Here is a 12,273-nt window from a genome sequence, read left to right as displayed (position 1 = left end):
AAAAATAACAGTGCCTTTACCCAAACAGCAGGCACATAAACTATGGAAAAATAAGGAAACTATGAAGTGTTAGGACCAATCTTATCTTTGATGATAGCTCCAAATGTCAAGTATGACTGTTAATAAGAAGCTGAGAGATTCTCTGTCTTTTGATCAACAAGCCTGCCAGAATTAGGGTTGGTTCACTCTTTATTAGACAGACAAGCTGATGAAATTTAGGGTGATTTATCCAGATACAGATACCCCAAAGCAGCTGATTCTTGTCCACCTTGAAACTGATCAAGCTCATTGTGGACATTTACAGGGCCTAGGTGGAAGCCCACATACTAGAGGCCTAAACAAACAGTTATCAATGAAGCCAACACACTTCTTAATAATTATGCTCTACCTCCTATCTCGATAAAGTACATTGTCATAATGTCAAAATTTCTACTTTCTTCTCAGCTTGGTCTTTTCTGAGCTTTACTTGCATTTTTTTTTTTTTATTTTCTTCTAACTGCACTTATACTCATTCTCAATGATTTAAAAGGTTAAGCATAAAATGTAACTGTATTCAAAGGGTAAAAACCTGAATATATTTTAATCAAAAATTAATAGTCAATTTAAAAATTTCTAAAAAATCGGGGATGCCTGGATGGCTCAGCGCTTGAGCATCTGCCTTCAGCTCAGGTCCTGATCCCGGGATGCGGGATCGAGTACCACATCAGACTCCTTGTGGGAAGCCTGCTTCTCCCTCTGTCTCTGCCTCTCTGCATTCATTCCCTATGTGACCACAGCTACTCTAGTCTTTAAAATGTCTTCTATTTGTGGGCAGCCTGGGTGGTTCAGTGGCTTAGCACCGCCTTCAGCCCAGGGCATGATCCTGGAGACCTGGGACTGAGTCCCTGCATGGAGCCTGCTTCTCCCTCTGCTTGTGTCTCTGCCTCTCTTCCTCTCTGTGTCTCTCATGAATAAATAAATGAAATCTTTTAAAAATAAATAAAAATTTCTAAAAAATCAAAATTCTTCATGTTTAAATTATTTTCTTCTAAAATATTCAAAATTTCTATTAATTCTCATAGGTAATATAGAAAATATAAGTGAAGAAAATAAAAAAGTAAAATTATCTGGTTTAATTTCATGCAATTAAGATTAGATTACTTCAGAAAGATTAAACTATCTGCGAGTCTAACATTAATTGTATATCTAGTTGCCAATATAAAAATCAGTAATATTCTTTATGTATTCAGGGACTGTCAAACTAATTTTTCTATTAAAAATGCACAGTATATATTTTAGGTTTAGGGGCATACCGTTCTGTTACAACTAACTACTCAGCTCTGTCACTATTACATGAAAGTCACACGTATGGTACATGAATGAATGATAATGGCTGTGTTGCCAAAAGAAACTACTTCCAGGCCTAGACAGCAGGTCAGATTTTATCAGTGGGCCATAGTTTCCTGAGTTCTGGTTTAGAATCACATATATGCAAATTTATGAGTAACTTGAATTGTTTAATATTGGAATAATGTTTCTCCAGCTATCATGCGCAACAGTTGAAATACCACAGTGATTCACGAGGACTTTCATAACCACAAATCGGAACCTAAAGAGTTAAAAGAAAGTAAATAGGAGAATCTCTTGTAACCATATTACTGAAATTAAGGGATTTGTCAAGGTAATTAATTTGACTTTTCTCTTATCAGCACTTAGGCTGTTCAAATCCTTTCAGGCTGTCTCTGAGGTAGGGGCAGCACAACCCATAAACCTTCATGGTAATAGAAGCAACTTAATTTTAGTTTGTGGATGTAGTCTAGAGAGGGTGAGAGTTTTCTTTGAATGGTGTGGGTCATTATTTCTGGTAAAATTGTGCCAGCCCTAATAACCAAATCCTGAGTGACCAAAGTTCCCATGTGTTTGTTAATAAATTTGTGTGTGTGTGTGTGCGTGTGTGTGTGTGTGTGTGTGTGTGTGCTTTCCTTCTTGCCTCTTGCCTTCTTTCCACTTGGACTCAGGAGAGATCAACGTATTCCAGAAAACAGCCTAATGGAACTGTGACTGTATCTTGGTTCTTCCACATGATACCTGTGTGACCCAGGGAGAATTTCTTAGAATCAATGGACTCTAAAAACAACTTAAACATTACTTGTTCTGATTAAATGTATACAAAGACCTTGTATTTGTTCTGAAAAGTAATAGGAATTCAATATCTATTTGCTGACACAGATATCTCTGCTCTCCAGTTCATCTTTTTAAAAGCTGACAGATTAGCTTTCTCCAAACATCATGGGTTTCAGAATAGCAGAGTGGAAAAAATAAACATGAGACCATAACTGTAACAGAAATTCAGGCTTTTTCATTTGAAATATAATTAGGCTTACCTGATCTAAAACTAAGTTACATGATATCATCGTGTGACATTTTATGCACACTTCACTACCACTGTGGGCCTGTTATAGTGCACTTCTACTGATGTCTGTGACTCAAACTGCATTCCGAAATATCATGATCTCGGACAGCTGCTCTGGGTAAAGAAACACAGTGATAACCGCCACAGGGTAGGGCAGGACATATGGAAAGGATGCCATAAAAACTGAAGTTTTTTATGAAATGCCAAAATATATATAAAATCATTTAAAATTATTCATGAGATGATACTGAGTTTGAGTAACAGATGCCCAAATGTAGTGTGTGTCCAGATTAAAACGACCTTTACTCTTGAATCTGTTGTTATAATACAAGAGCAAGATCACACTGCTGATAATGGTGGCTACCAGTTCCAGAAATCCTCTGTCTTAAAGCAAAGGGAACATTACTACATGCCAAAGATCAGAAACTTGTTGCCACCTCATTCGTTGTCTTCTTCAATGTTAATATCAACAATGATTAGGAAAATGAGGTTCAAAAGATTTCATTTGTGTGTGTGTGTAAAGATAAAGGACACTAATCTAAGTCTGGCTGAATCCAAAACCCATCCCTCATAGCCCAGTACTATAAAGTAATCACTGAGCTGAACCAATGAGATTGGGTTGTAATTGTAGTCTTCAGCCACTATGGAGAGCAGAACCAGCTTCAAACTCAGTGTTGAGTGGTGGTCAGAAATATTCCCTCTACCTCTTCTAGTTATCTTCCCTATTACTGTGACTCTGTGGTCTCTTTTCTCCCAGTTTGCAACTTGTTTCATGCAAACATACAGATTCTTGGTTGGTTTACTAGGTGGAAGTCTCATTATACTGTTGGTATCTTAACACATTACTCCTTTCTGACTTGTAAACAACCAGTAGGCTGATTCTGGCTTATTTTTATAAAGAGCTCCAGAAGATATTTTTTTAAAAATTCTTTGGAGATGGAAAAAGATTGATAATACTGGAATTAAAGGAACAGTGGCATGAGACAGGGGTAAAAGTTGTGAATGGTATGATTTCCTGAAATATCTGTATTATATTTGTAATATGTAGTACACTTATTTACAAGGCAGAAACCCAGCTTTACCTTATATTAGGCCACTAGCAGATGTTTTGAGTACAGAGAAGAGTTCCCATTCTTGGTCTCTTAAGAGCTTGACATTTTTCAGTGCGATGAATTCCATGTGCCCTATTCCCAGATGCCTTATTGTTATCTATGACCTTTTCACTGGATTATATAACTCTTCTATCACAGAGGCTACTCAGATTAAACAATTCTGTAACCAGTTACTGTCTTTTGCAAGCAAGGTAAGCAATAAATACTATACCTGTGAATTAAAAAGTTAAATACCAGCAATACATTTTTTTTGCCATTTTTTGCAGTATTAAAAATTTAAAAAAAACTATGTGATCTATTGGTTAAGTTAGATTTTGGATTTAATATCTATTAATTCCATGAGAGGCAGCACTATTCCCCAAACTAGTGATGATCAGATGGATAATGTGACAAGTTCTTTCAGTTGTGTCTTTCAATTTGAAAAAGTGTGGCCTCTCATGTGTCATTATAAAGGGCACCTTTAATTCCCTCTCCCATACCTTTTCAGTATTTACATTAGCAACATTGCACCTTAATTGTATTTTATAAAGCCCAAGACTCATTTAAATGCCTGAAAATTATGCCAAAGGGATTTCATTTACCACTGACTGTGTAAGGGATAGAGTTATACAACCCCTATTAATGCTAATGGGAGTTCATGAATAAATCTTCAAAAATCCAGAGAAAAATGTATCCCAAGAAGGACATGAAGTGAAGACAATAGGCTCACCAGAGCAAAATTAAATGGCAGTTTGATTTTCTGAGCTAATACCTCATAAAAATAGAAGTCATTTGCACTTAAAATCATTTAAGGATAGTGATTTCTTTAGTAAGAATTCACATATCTCTTTGACAACTTCTCTCACATAATTTGCACAAACAACAATTTTTATTATTGGCAACCACCTATAGCTTTCCAATATGGAATGACCTGAGGGCCTTCTATATAGTATTCCAGTTCCTCATAATTGTTATGGAATGGCGATTGAGATGATAAAATACATTCCTAGAAATAAATCACCATGAAATTACATGATTGTAGTTTTAATACTACATATTAAAAGGTACTATGTGAACTTCCATAGGTAATAGACTATAACACTTTTATGTTCCTCATGGTAAATGGTACAGCTATTTTTTCAAAAAAAATATGGTGGCAGTCTTCTAAAACTAAAATGTGATTATAAACATTAAACAAGTCATTCTCATCAGGTTTCCAATATGTTTAAAAAAACCCTATAAACTGTTAAGATTTAAACTTTTTTAGATGATTCTTTGATTTGTTTGTTTGTTTATTTATTTTATGCAGAACTAACTTGTTTTTATGGAGCAACTGGGACTTTTTCCATAAATGATTTTGGTGTTTCATTGTTTTAAGAGTTGTCTCCATGAACATTAAAAATGGAAATACAAGTATATTCAAGGCCAAATTTATGTACACTAACATAATCATCTTTTGTTGAAATTGGTTCTATGTAAATTTACTAGCCCTTACTAAAATTATATTTTATAAACATGTCAATAAAAATGAGTGACTTTTGAATATAGAATACTGTTTGCTAGAAAATGGTGGGGTCAATATCTCTCCAAACAATGGATGTTTTAGTATTTCAATTCTTAGGACTGTATATAGACTATTCATTTTCCTAGTCAAATTCTTTTATGAGATAGAGGTTTACTACATAATGTACTTCAACTTTTTTTCCCTTCCAATTGTATCAGTATCTTTCTTTTTCGTAATCTCTTCCGGCATTAATTATTTCAGTTTTCAGTGTAAGGAATCCACTTCAAATGTTGCCCAGCTATGAGCATGGTCTTTCCCTTTACTGGAACTCAAGGATTAAGACTCTTGGTTCTTATTTTTTATACTCCAGTCCCAGAAGTAGTTTTCATTGTAGAAGTGATTTGCAAGCCATCTTATGCTTTTTAGCACTAGTCTACAACCAGGCTCTAGCTTTTCCAGGACACTACACACTATTGATTTAAATATATATTAAACTATGAGGAATTCTATCATTAGTTTAGACGCATTTTATTTTTAGACTACCAACATGACCTGTTTCTTTCTTAAAAAGCATGTCTCTTTTCCAAATAAGTCAAGGTCAAAATAAATGAAGAGTTCAAGATGGCATCAGTCCCTTTTGTCTAAGTCCTGATATTGTGTGGATGAAGAGCAGCAGTCAGTTTTCCAGCTTAATACCTGAATTCATTAACATTTTTCCATTTCTAAACTATACTTAAAATCATATATCCTGAAGTACAACCACAGCAGTGGTCATCAAGACAGTGTGGTACTGGCACAAAAAACAGACTCATAGATCAATGGAACAGAATAGAGAATCCAGAAGTGGACCCTTAACTTTATGGTCAACTAATATTCGATAAAGGAGGAAAGACTATCCACTGGAAGAAAGACAGTCTCTTCAATAAATGGTGCTGGGAAAATTGGACATCCACATGCAGAAGAATGAAACTAGACCACTCTCTTTCACCATACACAAAGATAAACTCAAAATGGATGAAAGATCTAAATGTGAGACAAGATTCCATCAAAATCCTAGAGGAGAACACAGGCAACACCCTTTTTGAACTCAGCCACAGTAACTTCTTGCAAGATACATCCACGAAGGCAAAAGAATCAAAAGCAAAAATGAACTATTGGGACTTCATCAAGATAAGAAGCTTTTGCACAGCAAAGGATACAGTCAACAAAACTCAAAGACAACCTACAGAATGGGAGAAGATATTTGCAAATGACATATCAGATAAAGGGCTAGTTTCCAAGATCTATAAAGAACTTATTAAACTCAACAGCAAAGAAATAAACAACCCAATCATGAAATGGGCAAAAGACATGAAGAGAAATCTCACAGAGGAAGACATGGACATGGCCAACACGCACATGAGAAAATGCTCTGCATCACTTGCCATCAGGGAAATACAAATCAAAACCACAATGAGATACCGCCTCACACCAGTGAAAATGGGGAAAATTAACAAGGCAGGAAACCACAAATGTTGGAGAGGATGCAGAGAAAAGGGAGTCCTTTTACACTGTTGGTGGGAATGTGAACTGGTGCAGCCACTCTGGAAAGATGTGTGGAGGTTCCTCAAAGAGTTAAAAATAGACCTGCCCTACGACCCAGCAATTGCACTGCTGGGGATTGACCCCAAAGATGCAGATGCAATGAAACGCCGGGACACCTGCACCCCGATGTTTCTAGCAGCAATGTCCACAATAGCCGAACTGTGGAAGGAGCCTTGGTGTCCATCGAAAGATGAATGGATAAAGAAGATGTGGTTTATGTATACAACGGAATATTACTCAGCCATCAGAAATGACAAATACCCACCATTTGCTTCGACGTGGATGGAACTAGAGGGTATGATGCTGAGTGAAATAAGTCAATCAGAGAAGGACAAACATTATATGGTCTCATTAATTTGGGGAATATAAATAATAGTGAAAGGGAATAGAGGGGAAGGGAGAAGAAATGGATAGGAAATATCAGAAAGGGAGACAGAACATGGAAGACTCCTAAGTCTGGGAAACGAACTAAGGGTAGTGGAAGGGGAGGAGGGCGGGGCGTGGGGGTGACTGGGTGACAGGCACTGAGAGTGGCACTTGACAGGATGAGCACTGTGTGTTATTCTGTATGTTGGCAAATTGAACACCAATAAAAAATACATTTATTATTAAAAAAAAAGTAAAAAAAAGAATAAAAGAATAGAAATAAAAAAGAAAAAAAAAAGAAAATCATATATGAGGTCACACCATCCTCATGACAGTCCAGCATAACAACCATGTCATCTGGATTCATGTTTTCACCAATAATGAACCAGTTGTTTTTGAAATCAGCAAGGATGTGCATGATTTGTTCTGTAGCCCCTGTCATAAAAGGCTTTACTCTTTCTGGCCTCTGTTCTTTAAGTTTGCTTTTGATTGATTTCATATAATCTTTGATATACTTCTTGTTGGCTTCCTCTCTGAAGCTGGTTTCCATCACTTACAGAGAGTGCAAATGATGGTTCATGACAATATCAACGTTAGTGATTACTATGCTTTTGGTACCTTCACCCTTGGGACCTTCAGTGGAGACATTTTCACCAATGAGTGAGTCAACATGCTACCCTCTGTTCTACTAATCATCTTCCCTTCCACCTCCCGGCACAGCCCATCCAAGATCTCCTAGGTCTTGTAGATGTTGGAGAACATCTTATTGTTGCTTATGAGGTCCCAATAGATGATCATGACTGTGGCTAGAGAGAGACTATAGTGGTGCTAGCTTAGAGGTGTGGAACTGTATAATTATGACCGAACTTGGTGCAGCCAGAGTGGCAACCAGGGGTAGGAAAATGGGAGCGGAAAAGCAATGCATCTCAAGTTTTAAATGTTATCTGTATAAGATGATTAATAAATAATTTATTTAGAAGGTCAGGTGCACAAGACTTTATTAAAATATATCTGTCAAGATGAGGTTTTGGTTCTTTTTTTAATTTATTTTTATTATTATTTTTCTTTTTTTTGGTTTTGGTTCTTTTAAATGACAAACATAACAAAACAAAATATTTCAACTGTAAAAATACACTACACATACAACATATGTAAGTTTGTATTCTTTAAAATATTATTTGGACTTTTTTACCATAAATAGAACTTAGCACTGGATGTATAAATTATATTTGTTAAGATTCAACATCATCACACCCACTGAGTTGCTTCTTCTTTTTATTTTTTTAGAAACTGTTTATTTTCCATCAACCTTCTTTCCATTTTGTTGCTTCTGTGGAAGAGCAGCTTAAGACCACTTCGTGGTTGTTCCTCCCCATTCAGTGGCTGGAGCCATGGGAGCTGCAGACCAATCTTCAGTGGCTGGCTGAGCCTCCGGTCTTCAGGAGGGAACTGCTGAATAGGCACAGGGGACTCCTGCACGCCTTCAGACCAGTCTGCAACTTCAGGCTGAGTAGCAGTGAACTGAGGAGCTGGAATTTCACCCTGAAATTCCTCCTTAGTCACAGCCTTTTCAGCAGCGGCCTGTTCTTCCTTTTCAATCTCTTCAGCATCTCTGTAGAAGTAGAGATCAAGCAAGACTTCCCATGGGTGCTCACAGGAAATGCTGCCACACGTGCAGGACTTCCTGGGCCAGTGTCCACCACATCAGACCCACTGAGTGAGCTCCCTTGTTGTTGCAAGGGATGGCAATGTCCACGTAGCACAGAGGAGAGTCTGTGTTACACAGAGCAACGGGAGACAGGTTAACGTAAGATGCCTCTGTGAAAGGCTGGTGGGCAGCCCTGGGATCAGTAACCACCAGAAGCCTTGGCTCTCGGGAAGCTGCCTGGATCTGGTTAGTGAAGGTTCCAGGAGTGAAGTGGCCAGCAACAGGAGTGGCTCCAGTAGCAGCAGCAAATTTCAGCACAGCTCGCTGGCCAGTATTCCTGGATGACGTAACACTGACATCAGCTGGGTTTTCAATGGCAACAATGGCACGAGCTGCCAACAGAAGCTTCTCCCAGGTTCTCTTCAGATTTATGATGTAGATACCATCACTTTTCCTTCTGTATATGTACTGTTCCATTTGGAAGTCATGGTAGGTGCCACCTAAGTGGGTTCCTGCTGCAAGGAATTTGAGGACATCCTGCTCCTTCTTTTGCAGAACATCAAGGGATCCAGACGTTGTTAAAGTTTCCCTTTAAGTTACAATGGGAATGCAAAACAACGCCCTATGGACCCTTCCCTGGGTAGCGTGGAAAGCTGAGTTGCTTCTTAATATGAGCAAAACAAGTAGAAGGAGAACATGGATGCCAGATGTCCTCTGGAGCCATCATTCATGGAATGCTTGCATTTAAAGTTGAAAATCTGATGACTCCCAGACACTACACACTCTAAGTTTCCAAGGGCCAGACTGGTTGATAATACAAGTTCAAATGGAAGAAAAAGGCATCATATGCAAACAACATTGTTAAAACACATATTATCTGATATTCAAAACCATACAGTGAGAAGAGAAAGGGCTTTGGGGTAAGATATATAGCTTGAACCTTAGATCAGGAACTGAGAAGCACACATCTATACTTGTTGAGCTTCAGTTTCTTCATCTTATATATCAGACAAATAATATCTACCTTGTAAGGTGGTTAAATACAGAGATTATTTGCTAAAACCTTCTGGCTTAGTAAGTAACCAGTAGATAATAGTTACTGTTCAAGCATGTGTTGATTATACATATTAGTTGATGGTTGCTGGATAGCATCAACTTCCTTAAAGGTATAAATGCATAGGAAATTGAAATTAGCTCCATGTGAATTCCTACAGTTTTATAATTCGTAACCTTTATTTGCTACCTTTATAATACCTCAGATTTATTCAGTAAGATCAGCATCTGGTTCACCATAATCATAAATGGTAATCTTTTTGCTGTTTCCAGAATCTGATTTCTCATCTTGAGTTTGAATTGCATCTCAGATAGCAAGAGTAATAGCCACTTATCCCAAAACTCCCTAGTGAGTACTTTTGTCATGATCAGACTGGGTACTCATTGCATTCAAGTTGTTGAAACAAATAACTATCAAAAGTGGAATGGAAGAGCAAAATGGTGAACTATTTTATAGAAAATAGGGAACACCATTCTACTGTTCCAATGCTCTCTTACCAAAAAAACCCAAAACCAAACTAAAACAAAACAAAACAACAAAAAAAAAAATGAAACGAAAACCATCTTGAAACCCAAGACACCATACACTTTAAAGGTCCAAGTGTGCTCGCTTAATATGAATGAGGATAGGTAGTAACTTCCTTGAAATCTGGCTTGACCACTGCAGAGCTACTTCAGTTTCAGGGGAGAAACCAACACATTGGGTCTGGAGTTAGCATTTCTTAGATAAATAGAATGTGCACAGCAGCAGTTCCAGCCTGTTACCAAGGCTCTATTCATACAATGGAACTCACTTAAGGTCACTACCACTAACGGCAGTCGATGCAAATGAATCCATTTCCTTATGACTCTTATTTGCATCAGCACTCCTAATTTCTGTATCATTTCCAAGTCAATTTCATCATAAGCAAGGGCATTTGTGTTGTTATTGTTAATTCAACTGTTTTCTGAAGGCAAATATGGAACTCTGAAATACCAGAAGGAAATAAATATATAAATATTAGATATTTATATATATAGTATGTAAATATAATATTTCTTCTAAATCTTTCACTCTGAAGAGTGTCCTTTACAAACCGATTTTTCAGCTTTGTCATGAGTCTTATTTCCCTTTTTCCCAAGCAAAGATAATCATAACAAAATTCTTTAACAACCCTCTCCATTCTCTCTTTGATGTAGAAAGAGCCCAGCTGCAATTTATTCCTTCTTCCTTTTATCTCCTGGGAAAAGGAGAAGCTGGCTGGTTTAACCAAGTCATAACCTTCTTCACAGAGAGAAAGAAAAAATGTGTCCTACCAGATGGAATGAGTAGTAGGGAACTCTCTCTCTCACTCTGAATGCTGATGCAAGCTTCTATCTAGTCCTTCTATGTATCACACCTGTTGTATTTATTATAAAGAAACCTGTAGCATCCCAACTTTGGTTTTTAGATTCACCAGAGTAGGTACATCTTCTTTACTGTGAATGTCTTAATATCAAAAGAAATATAACGATATCTGTCATCTGGAGGCCACTGCTTTCTTCACATACATCATTACTGCTTCTAAAGTGATAGTGGCCGGGAGCTTGACCAGACTCAAACAAGAAAAGCTGTCAAAGGGGTAAAACAGTTGCTTTATATGTTACCAGAACAATGGGTGATGACATTTGGTGACAGTGTGCAAGTATTGGGCCCGTAGCCCTCGTGGTAATAAACATGAGCAACAGTAAAAAGCAATCATGTGCTAATCTTCTTTTCAGTTTAGTAATCATTTTTTCGATGATACTTTATAGATATAACTTCATTTTGCTATTTTTAATTTGCTTTTTCTATAAGAGGAATACACGTGCTGGATCATAAAGTCCAGTCAGTAGTGAAGGATATAACATGAAAATGAAAGTTTACTATCTTCCACTCAGAAACACTTTTAAATATTATATTTTTAGGAGCTGAAATAATTATCTCTCAAGAAATATAAATGTTACATACACACACCTATTTGTTAATTTGTCAATATTAAACATGATCTAACCATTCATAAAAGTTGACACTTACTGTAAGTTCCATTCTTTCCTTCTATACCTCTAAATCTTCACTAAATAATTTGTATTTTTATTTATTATTCTATTGTAACCCTTATATTTGTATATAGCATACTTAAATGGCTATTTCTTTACACAAATATCTTTTGAGAGCATGTTGACTTCTAAAAGAAGGGAAAGACAGGGAGGAAGTATATTGGACTTATTTATTTTACATATTAATACACTCGCTTGCTTATTTGTTTTATTGTATATTCTCTTAATGGAGATTTTCACTTTATGCCTAAGGCCCTCTAGCTACTTAATCATCTATCTGTTATTAAGAACCCATTGTTTAAAGGCATTTTTCTGAAAATCCAAAGAATTTCTTTCTTTCTTCTCTTTTCCTTTTTTTTTTTAAAGATTTTATTTATTTATTCATGAGAGACAGAGAGAGAGAGAGAGAGGGAGACAGAGACCCAGGCAGAGGGAGAAGCAGGCTCCATGTAGGGAGCCTGACGTGGGACTCCATCCCAGATGTCCAGGATCACGCCTTGGGCTGAAGGCGATGCTAAACCCACTGAGCCACCTGGGCTGCCCTTTTTCTTTTTCTTTTTCTTTTCTTCCTTTTTTT

At 36.9% G+C, this 12,273-nt stretch overlaps 2 pseudogenes; both read right to left on the bottom strand.

Annotated features, from left to right (window-relative positions):
• Window positions 1-5,692: 5,692 nt before the first annotated feature.
• On the bottom strand, window positions 5,693-7,735 carry LOC121479119 (annotated as a pseudogene).
• Window positions 7,736-8,282: 547 nt separating this feature from the next.
• Window positions 8,283-10,476, bottom strand: LOC121478689 (annotated as a pseudogene).
• Between the last annotated feature and the right edge of the window lie 1,797 nt (window positions 10,477-12,273).

Source organism: Vulpes lagopus, chromosome 19, assembly GCF_018345385.1.
Source record: "Vulpes lagopus strain Blue_001 chromosome 19, ASM1834538v1, whole genome shotgun sequence".
Classification (NCBI taxonomy): domain Eukaryota; kingdom Metazoa; phylum Chordata; class Mammalia; order Carnivora; family Canidae; genus Vulpes; species Vulpes lagopus.
This window is presented reverse-complemented; position numbering and strand designations above follow the sequence as displayed.